Raw genomic sequence first — 11,567 nt, forward strand, 5'->3', positions numbered from 1 at the left:
CCTGTCCATCACCAACACCCAAAGCTTTCTCAAACTCATGTCCATCAAGCTGGTGATGCCATCCAGCCATCTCATCCTCTGGCATCCCCGTCTCCTCCTGCCTTCAATCTTTCCCAGCATCAGGGTCTTTTCCAATGAGTCAGCTCTCCACATCAGGTGGCCAAAGTATTGAAGTTTCAGCTTCAACATCAGTCCTTCCAATGAATATTCAGGACTGATTTCCTTTAGCATGGACTGATTGGATCTCCTTGCAGTCCAAGGGACTCTCAAGAGTCTTCTCCAACACCACAGTTCAAAAGCATCAGTTCTTTGGCACTCAGCTTTATGGTCTAACTCTCACATCCATACATGACTACTGGAAAAACCATAGCTTTGACTAGATGGACCTTTGTCGACAAAGTAATGTCTCTGCTTTTTGATATGCTGTCTAGGTTGGTCATAGCTTTTCTTCCAAGGAGCAAGCGTATTTTAATTTCATGGCTGCAATCACCATCTGCAGTGACTTTGGAGCCCAAGAAAATTAAAAAATTTGAATTGGGGATGCTGAATGAATCCACTTGATGTTGGTTGTGGACTTTGCCCAGAGTTTCTCAGGGACTTCTTTGGGGAGTTTTAAGTTTATCTTAGAAACTTGTCTTAAGGGCAAAAACTTCTAGTGGGATTGAGGAGCTTGGAATGCCATGAGTTGTTGAGGGGGCTATATCAATTTCAAGGATAATTTCCCTTTAGGGGAAAAAAATATGGCAGCATGATATTTTTAAAGTCTTTCCCTAAGAGGTTGACAGGAGCAGAATTGACCAGGAGGGAGGAATAGCTGTCCTGGAAGGAGTCCAGTTGGAAAGGTAAGGGACTTATAAGCTAAAAGGAGTTTACTAGACATCGTCACCATGTGAATGTGCTCTGAGGAAGGGGTTGCTTGAGGATGGTGTGAAAGTGAAAGTGTTAGTCGCTCAGTCCTGTCCACCTCTTTACAACCCCTTGGACTGTAGCCCGCCAGAGTCCTCTGTCCATGCCATTATCCGGGCGAGAATACTGGAGTGGGTTGCCATTTCCTTCTCTAGGCGATCTTCCCGATTCAGGGATGGAATCCAGGCCTCCTGCATTGCAGGCAGTTCTTTATTGTCTAATAGTTTGGTGTGGGTGAGCATGAATACTGTGGCTTCAGTGTCAATTAAGACAGTAAGGTCTTCAGTTCCAATTATAAGAGAGGTTTTGCCCATAAGAGAGGGAAGGACTGGAAAAACCCCTTGTGTGTCTTAGAGCAGTTTCTGTCCATAAGAGAAGCTGAAGGCTTAATGTGGGAGGATTGTTTACAGTGTGTTAGTTTAAGGCAATCCTTTATCCAGTGACCAGGTTTCTTACAAAAATGGCAGAAAATTTGAGAGTTTGAAGGCTTTAATTTAGTTTGTTGAATCCCCTAGGGAGAGTCTTCTAGCTGTTGAAGCTGTGAATTTATGATTTTAGAGGCTTTTTATTTATTTGAATTTTGAATAGTCTAGGTTGATTTGTTTGCTGGATTAGCCACATTGGGAGATGCCATGGTTTCCCTATTAAATTGTGCTCACTTTACTAGAATGGTGAGATCTTCATCTGAGCTGTTTATGAACAAGGTGTTAAAGGTCACCTGAGTGACTGCATCTAAAGGGAGTCCAGGGTTTTCCTTAAAAACAATTTTAGGTCGGTTGTAATAGTTACACAGAGGTTCATCAATCCTTGAGTGCATGATTGGATTTTATTTCAATCAACAGGTTTTGAGAAGGCCCGGGAGATGGCTTCATAAGGTTTTTGCTATTTCTTGGGGTTTGAATCAGTCATCACGATCCACTGAAGATTCTCTAGAGGATGATTCCAGCTAGCTTTAGCCATCCTGTGTTGGGCCTGACCTTCTTGCGTGAGCATATGGACTAATTGATAAAGATCAGGAAACAGAGTCTCATAGGTTTGGATAACAATGTTAAATTCCTTTGCATAATGGCCTGGGAAATTCTTTGGCCATATCTTGCAATTCTGCCTTTGTCCAAAGTGTGTAAGTTACATTTAAAAGGGTGCTCTGGGAATTCCCTGGAGGTCCAGTGGTTTGGATTCTACACTTCTACTTCTGTTGACCAGTGTTCAATTATCCTGGTCAGGGAGCTAAAATCCTGCATGCTGTGCAGTGCGGCCAAATAAATAAATAAAAGGGGGCCTTCAGTATTGGGTTCCAATTTAAAGGGAAGAATTTGAAATGGTTTAAGTGGAAGAGGTTGGGCTGGAAGATCAAGGGAGGTCTTGGGGCCTCCGGACTAAAAGGGGAGTTCAGCAAAGGAAGGGTAAAGGGAAGCAGAAGTGGAGGATGGGTGGGCAACGGGCCGACTGAGGAGTGGGGGATGGGGGTGGGGGTTGACAGAGAAGAGTTATGAGACTTTTGTGATTGAGAAACCTACTCAGGAAGTTTAAAATTTTCATCTTGGAGGGAAGTGATTTTGAATCTTGGACTCATTTAGAGGCCTCTAAATGCCAATTAAAGTGTCCCATTCAATCTGCTTAGTTCTGTAGTTCTCAAGTTTTTTGTGCAGAAAAATAAGTTTAGGGACTTCAAAACAACTCCATTGTGGCCACTGTAATTTTAAAGATATGTGGTGTTATATTAATCCATTGAAAAAGAAATTTATAAAATTAAGGACCGTGGTTTTTTTGGGTTTTGTTTACTTTTATTTTTTATATCTTGGCCCTACCATGTGGCATGTGGGATGGTTCCCTGACCAGGGATTAAATCTTGGTCTCTGCATTAAAAGCACCAATTCGTACCATTAGGCCACCAGGAAACTCCAACGACCATAGTTTTTATACTTAAAATCTGCTTGGGTCTCTGAGGGAGGATACTTGGGAGAACTTAGAACAGGACAGTTCCACAATTAAAGAAGCATGCAAAGAAAACAGAACACTCACCAGAAGGGAAATCCTTCTAGCAGCATAGTGATAAACTGGCACAGTGAGACAGTCAACATGCACCAGGGCAACTGCCCACCTGATCCCAAAGAAAGGTGGAAACCTCAGCCTCAACTTAGTTGAAGGAGATGGCAAGCTGTGAAAACAGTGAACGCAAGAGGGTCTGGGTGTACGCTGATTCCCAGAGGTATCAGTCCTGTGGCCTTGAGAGTACTTCAGATCCCACTTCTGACACCCTTCAACCCAAAGAAACCTAGAAGGGCATAATCAGGGAAAAAAATCTTTATTGGGGATCAAAGAATTGCCATTCAAGGCATGTAGCAACCCAAATTTCAGTAGCAACCCAAAGAGTATCCTGCTAGGGAGTAAAAGTCAGGGTCTTTTAAAGGCAAAGAAGGGAGTTTTGCATTACAAAGACTTTGTTTGTTTGTTTGTTTGTTTTTCCTTTATTTATTTATTTATTTTTTCAGTGGGTTTTGTCATACATTGACATGAATCAGCCTACAAAGACTTTTAATTGGAGGCAGAAGCTAGTCTTGGTTAAACATGACTGAATACCAAGATTATCTCTAGAGGGCAGTAAAAGTCTGTTCCTGGGACAAGCTGCAGGTGCTCTTATAGTCTTTGTGGTTTGACTTGTGGTTTGGCTCAGTTCAGAAGTTCCTGGTTCCACCTGGTGAGGACATGCATAATGTCCACCTCCTTAATCGCCTCCTGGCTCCATTTTAAAACCCCTTGCCATAACTGACTCTTTTTATTTCACATTTCACAAATCCTCCAGGTCTCTGCTATCTCTCCAGTACCTTCCTCCAATCCCAAAACTGGTTTTATTACACTCCAGCCTCTATTCCATCTCTGTGTTTATTCCAGGTGGGTCTGCACTGCTCCTGACTCCAAGTCCCTCCTTGAGATAAATATAAATATAAACAAATATAAACAAAAACTCTGAGGCTGGGTGAATCTCTGAAATGCCAGTAAGCCTTATCTACTCTGTGTTTTGCCTAGGGCTAGCTGTTACTGCTCATCAGGGCTTTGTTCTTTCCCTTGAAGACGAAAAAAAGACTAAAGAAGACCTCAAATAATTAATATTTAGGGGCTTCAGAATTGAAAGTATTTACAAGTCTGCTTTTTCTACTCAAAGTGACCTAGGAAGAAAAAGAAGGTTTGATCAGAAATACTTTCTGATAAAAAAATAATGAGTTCTAAATTTTAAATAAAATTTTGACATTTAGATTGTTTGTATATTGGAGACAACCTGTGGTGTTAACCCAGATAGCCTGACTCAAAGAGAAAAACAGTTTACAAATATTCACATTAATCTAAAGAATTTAAGTACACATATGCTAAGACCTGGTAATGTGAGAACTCTGTGCTGAAAGAGGTTCTATAGTGGGCATCAAGGAGATAACAGGGGAGAAGGACAAATACACATTTCAACTCAGAAATTGAAAAAAGAACTTATACACTCCAAGGGTACAAAGGGCAGAGAGGAGAGAAACTTTAGTTCTGACAAGGGACGTGTATTGGAACATGGCCTAGAGGAATTTTGACAGGTGGAGACAAGCAGGAAGGGCTTGTGCCAGTGAAGAAAACATCAGGAACAAGGTAGGACAATTGCTAGTGTTCAGATCCCTGGGAATGAGAGACAAAGAAAGATATCCAGGACCTTAGATTTCTCAAATTCAATTCTGCTATGGCGAAGAACTAAAAAGCCTCTTGATGAAAGTGAAAGAAAGTGAAAAAGTTGGCTTAAAACTCAACATTCAGGAAACTAAGATAATGACATCCAGTCCCATCACTTCATGGCAAATAGATGGGGAAACAGTGGAAACAGTGACAGACTTTATTTTTGGGGACTCCAAAATCTCTGCAGATGGTGACTGCAGCCATGAAATTGAAAGACGCTTGCTCCTTGGAAGAAAAGCTACGATCAACCTAGACAGCATATTAAAAAGCAGAGACATTACTTTGCCAACAAAGGTCCATCTAGTCAAAGATATGGTTTTTCCAGTAGTCATGTGTGGATGTGAGAGTTAAACCATAAAGAAAGCTGAGTGCCAAAGAATTGATGCTTTTGAACTGTGGTGCTGGAGAAGACTCTTGAGAGTCCCTTGGACTGCAAGGAGATCCAACCAGTCCATCCTAAAGGAAATCAGCCCTGAATATTCATTGGAAAGACTAATGCTAAAGCTGAAACTCCAATACTTTGGCCACCTGATGCAAAGAACTGACTCATTGGAAAGGACCCTGATGCTGGGAAAGATTGAAGGCAGGAGGAGACGGGGACGACAGAGGATGAGATGGTTGGATGGCATCGTGGACCCAATGGACATGAGTTTGAGCAAGCTCCAGGAGTTGGTGATGGACAGGGAAGCCTGGTGTGCCGCAGTCCATGGGGTTGCTAAGAGTTGGATGCGACTGAGCGACTGAACTGAACTGATAGCCAGGCATCCCCTTCAAGATCCTTGTGAGAAACAAGACAAACCTGGAGGTTTTTTTCAACAAAACCCCAATGTGAAAACTAGCCATGTACACAGAACCCACAGACTCCTCATTTTTGGCTGACTGGAACCCTAGTGTCCACACAGGCCTGGCAGCAAACCTGCTCTTTCCACTTTGGGGCACCACTCAACTATCAAAACCATGCATTTTACTACTACGATGGCAAGGAAAACCATATCAAGGAAATATGTACCCCTCTCTCACACACACCCCCCACCCTACCCACTCCACCCCCACCCTCCTCTTCGCAGGGTATAGAGTGGAATTGGCCTCATTTAGCACCCAAGGCCTTGCCAGTTAGAATTACTAATCAAATATGACAATTGTTTTAAGTGCTGTGAAAAAGTATAGACTGATTTAACACTGATAGGATGTATCTCAAGGACTAGCTAAATAGACAAACTCATAACACAAACTTGTTTATTTTTATTTAGTTTTAAATTTTTATTGGAGTATAGTTGATTTACAGTGTTAGTTTCTGCTGTAAAGTGAATCAGAAAAAAAAAAAAGTGAATCAGTTATACCTATATCCACTCTTTTTCAGATTGTTTTTCCATCCAGGTCATTACAGAGTATTGAGTAGAGTTCCCTGCGCTAAATGTTAGGTTCTTATTAGCTACCTATTTTTTGTAGTAGTATGTGTCAATCCCAACCTCCCAATTTATCCCTCCCCACTCCCGTGCCCTCCCTGGTAACCATAAATTTGTTTTCCATATCTGTGACTCTATTTCTGTTTTGTAAATAAGTTCATTTGTACCATTTTTTTTTTTACCACAAGCTTATTTGAGTCTCATTTTACTGGTAAGGAAGCTAAGGCCATAGAGAGAAGGAGAAACTTACCTTTATATCACAGCCAAGCCACTGAAGCCAGGCAGTCTGGCCAGAGTCCATGCTCTTGATCATTATATACATTAACTTAAGCAAAGAAATGAATTGAGAAAAAGTGCTAGAAGAGAAGAAAGCTCAAAGACAGGAGTCCAGAGAGATCAGCTACATGGGCATTCAAACTTTTCAAATCCTTTGCATGTCTCCATCCCTTAAAACCCTTGACTCCCAGCCTTAGGGAAAGGATGACTAATACTTTATAAGTCCAGGGAGGGTGCCTAATTCCCCATCAGTTCTCAAAGCTAAAATTGATTGACTTAATAATCTCAAGTGCGGCAACTAACACTCTTTAGACCAATAGCTCAGATGAATCAGCACTGAGTCCAATTTTGTAGAGTTCTATTCTATCTTACGGAGATGGCAATGGCACCCCACTCCAGTACTCTTGCCTGGAAAATCCCATGGACGGAGGAGCCTGGTGGGCTGCAGTCCATGGGGTCGCTAATAGTCGGACACTATTGAGCGACTTCACTTTCAATTTTCACTTTCACGCATTGGAGAAGGAAATGGCAACCCACTCCAGTGTTCTTGCTTGCAGAATCCCAGGGACAGTGGAGCCTGGTGGGCTGCCGTCTATGGGGTCACACAGAGTTGGACATGACTGAAGCGACTTAGCAGCAGCAGCATTCTATCTTATATCCCAGTTCTGATAATTGCAAGTAGTGGATGCTGGGGTGAGCTGCCCCCACCCCTCTTTTAGAACCAAGATAGTCATTTTCCCAGCTGCTGAGAGTGCTGCCTACTGAACACTCACATCTGTATCCTTCTCTGGCAGTTAGCCTCAGCCACATGGAGCTGCCACCACCACACATCCCTTAGAATGGACAAAATTCAGAATACTGATGATACTGCATGCTGGAGAGGACATGCAGTAAACAGGAATTCTCATTCCCTGCTATAAGGAATGCGAAATGGTACAGCCCACTTTGGAGAACAGTTTGGCAGTTTCTTATAAAGGGAGCTGCCACATCCAGGTGATGCTCTCTCTTTTTGAACAGCTCACATTCAATGACTGGAAGATCCAGAGGTACAGAGGCCCATTCAACTAAAGAGCCATCCCAGTCCCAAGCTGCCAAGAGGAATGGCTGAGGACTCGTTTTAAAAGTATCAGAATCCAAAAAAAAAAAAAGTATCAGAATCCAACAGCCCTCTTTACCATTTCCACTTCCTTCATTTCCTTACAGATATGGTTTTCAAAAAGACTCCCTCGAATTCTCTTTAAGCAAATCATCATCTGATTCCCAGGAGACCTAACCTAAAACAGTTGGTATGAAAGCAGACTGTGTGTTAGTTGCTCAGTCATGTCCAACTCTTTGCAAACCCTTCAGGTTCCTCTGTCCATGGGATTCTCCAGGCAAGATTATTGGAGTGGGTTGCCATTTCCTTCTCCAATGGAAGCAGATGATAAGATAATATTTTGGAACTGGATTACCAACTGTCAATGAGGACACTGTCATTGGTAGTGGGTGGAATGCGGGTAGCTCCTAGCATGATATGCAGGTGAAACTGTTAAAACTTTCACTGTGGGTGAAAGGGAAGGGCTTCACTGGTGGTACAACATCGGGAGTTTGAGAAGTTAGGGAAAGAAGTAATTATAAGCACTATAGAATCTCAGCATTCAAAAAAACTAAGAGTCCCATCACGTCCAAGGGACTCTCAAGAGACTTCTCCAGCACCACAGTTCAAAAACATCAATTCCTCGGCACTCAACCTTCTTATGCTTTATTTTAAAAGCAGAGACATCACTTAGCTGACAAAGGTGCAAATAATTAAAGCTATGGTTTTTTCAGCAGTCATGTATGGATGTGAGAGTTAGATCATAAAGAACTGATGCTTTTGAACTGTGGTGTTGGAGAAGACTCTTGAGAGTCCCTTGGACTGCAAGGAGATCAAACCAGTCAATCCTAAAAGAAATCAACCCTGAATATTCATTGGAAAGACTAATGCTGAAGTTGAAACTGCAATACTTTGGCCATCTGATGCAAAGAGCTGACTCATTGGAAAATATACTGATGCTGGGAAAGATTGAGGGCAGGAGGAGAAGGGGATGACAGAGGATGAGAAGGTTGGATGGCATCACCAACTTGACAGACATGAGTCTGAACAAAGTCCAGGAGATAGTGAAGGACAGGGAAGCCTGTCATGCTGCAATCCATGGGATCACAAATAGTTGGACACAACTGAATGACTGAAAAATGACAATAGAATCAAATTGCTCTTGCTAAGTCTTATTTATTCTCTTCACAGGCATAAGACAAAGAAAGGCTGAGGTAATTACTTGCCAGTTTAAGGTTTGAGGCCAGAGGCCTCCAGTACAGCAAATAAAAATACTCATTTACTGTTGAAGGACAGGAAAAACATAGCTCCAGGTTTTTGTAAGAGTAATGAAGCTTCAGAGTAGGTTGAGTTCTCAGCCAGAGCAAGATTGCTAAACCAAAGTAAGTGAGGCTCTGATTGGGAAGGAGTAAGATCCTGAGACTTGGGGACATCTTGTTTGACACATTTGAAAATACTGAATCCCCAGATTCCCTTGAACTTTCTGGGCATACAGCAACCCATTAAAGCCTGCTCCCCCTGTGCCTGGAGATGATGCATAGGCTTCTGTCTTACGTAAGTGTCTTATGCCACTCCTGACGATCCACCCATATTTCCTCCTGGTCACCCAGTCTAATAAATAAGATTAAGATACAACATAACCCAGCCAGAGGAGTACTGGGTTTGCCAAGGGAAGACAAGAACACGAAGGAGTAGCCCATATGTACTGGCAGGTAGTGGGAAAGTTTATCTGGAAATGGATACTGAAGGTACTAGATCAGAGAGTGGAATATAAAGCTGTACAAGGGACAGTCCTCGTGACTCATATGGTAAAGAATCTGCTTGCAATGCGGGAAACCTGGGCTTGATCCTTGGTTTTGAAGATCCCCTAGAGGAGGGCATGGCAACCCACTCCAGTATTCTTACCTGGAGAATCCCCATGGACTGTAGCCTGTCTGTCCATGGGGTCGCGAAGAGCTGGACATGGCTGAGCAACTAGGCACAGCAAGGGACAGTTTATCAATATGATTGGAACTCAACTCCTTAATACATCATATATGTGACTCTTTGTGACATGACTTTTGCATGTCTTTCAAATCAGAGGTTTTGTCTTAATTTGCCCCCTCTATTCCAATAAAACCAAGTTACTTGGCCAAGTTATTTTACTCCTCTGTAAAACCATTAACAACTCTCTCCGTCTAGAATGTTAACCCTACTCCACCCCCATTCTATCCCTGCCTTAGACACCTATAGCCTTCACACAGCCCATCTGGGAATCTTATCTGCTAATGGAAGTAGAAATTAATACATTCTTTTTGGGAAACAATTATGTAATACTGAAAGCCTTAAAATGGTTCAGGAACCCCACTTTTCTGGTGGGTGGGGATCTGAAATTTTCAAAAACTTATGCACAAAGATATTTAAAATTGCATATTTATTATTATAAAAATTAATGTAACCAGTATCTGAAAGCATAGGTTTATGGAAATTATATCCATACCAAACAATTGAATGTAGTTATTGAAAATGATGTGCTTAAATAATTTGCAATGATAAGAAAATGTTTATGATACACTAAATAAAAAATGAAATTATTAGGACCAAAACTTTGCAATAATGTGATAGGAAAAAATATTGAAAAAATATTACAAAATTTAACAGTTGTTATTGCCTGGTACTGAAAGTAAATTTACTTAAATTTCCTTTTTTATTATGCTTTTCCATATTGCCAAATTGGCTCAGGGAACAGATACTGCTTTCAGAATCAAGATTCAGCTTAAGTATCACCTCTGGGAAGAAAAGACCTTTTTTCTCACAGTGTGGAGAATATATGTATATATGTGTATATGTGTTTTTTTAATCATAGTCCTTACCAAAGACAACCACCTATTCACCCATCTGCACCCTTCACTAGGATTATGAAGATAAGAATCTTGTCATTTATTTCTATAACTTAGGCATCTATGCACTGCCTGGCAAATAGCAGCTTCCTAACAAATTGTTTTCTTCTCTTCTTTTTCTTTGGTGGGAGGTTGTTGCTGTTTTTTGGTTTGTTTTTTTTTTTTAACTTTTGACTAAGACAAGTGGTCTCTGTTACTCTGAACCTAGAGTAAAAAGCCCAAATTTCATTAAAAGCAAACTTTTTCAAGAAATGCTAATGTAATTTATTTTTCTTTTTGATGAGTAAAATCTATAGTTAGGGATAACTTTTTAAAAAATCCAGGACTTCTGACAAAAGGAAAAAACTTAAGAGTCAAATATGATGAATGTTGTAATTATTCCCTGAACTATAGTTACACGGTATTAATACTAATATTTTCCTCAAAATAAACTGCAAATTTAACACAGTGTCCTTCCAGATGAGCAGGAAGGCAGGCAGGTGTTTTCCCAATGCTGTTCCTCTCCGTGGGAGCTGTCAGCCCCAGCGCAGTATTTCACAGCTAGACTGTAAACAAAAGTTATTCCAATTGGCTCAACACTACTTTCAATAGCAAAAATACCAGAAACGAACGGTCTCTGTTCTCCAAAACTATTATCTTGAGCAGACTTTTATTGTGAAAGTGTTCCTCATTTGCACACATTACTCCCAGCTGGAAATTTGTGTCCAGTTGAACTGTTACAAAATATATTCTTTCACGTGAGAATTTTGAGCAGCACAAAAGGGACATGAAAACAGACCAAACCTATCCTTCTTGGCAGAAAGTGTCTTCTTTAAAATGTAAAGAAAATTTTATTTTGGGAAACTTGTGAAAAATTGGGGGGAAACCTAGGTCGTTGGATTTGTCACTAGATTTTCCTCTAGTAATAACCAGAAAGGTCCAGCTACCATTGCCACTCAGTATAAAAATAAACTTTCTTTCAGGCTGTACTTGTGCAGACACGTGTGCATGGAAGGTTAGCTACCACCTACATATATTAGGTTCTGAGGACCTGGAGGGTGTCTCACAATCATTCTGAAAACGTATGAGGACCCTACAAAAATCTTCCTTTGCGAGAGAATTCCGTTTCTAAAGAGACGGTTCTAAAGAGGGCAAGGTGAGATTAGACCCAGCGTCTGATATCTCAGTTGGTAAGGACTCTGTCTGCAATGCAAGAGACCCAGGTTCGATCCCTGGGTGGGGAAGATCCCCAGGCGAAGGAAATGGCGCCTCACTCCAGTAGTCTTGCCTAGAAAATCTCATAGACAGAGGAGGCTGGTGGGCTACAGTCTATGGGGT

This window comes from Cervus canadensis, chromosome 13 (assembly GCF_019320065.1).
Source record: "Cervus canadensis isolate Bull #8, Minnesota chromosome 13, ASM1932006v1, whole genome shotgun sequence".
Taxonomy (NCBI): domain Eukaryota; kingdom Metazoa; phylum Chordata; class Mammalia; order Artiodactyla; family Cervidae; genus Cervus; species Cervus canadensis.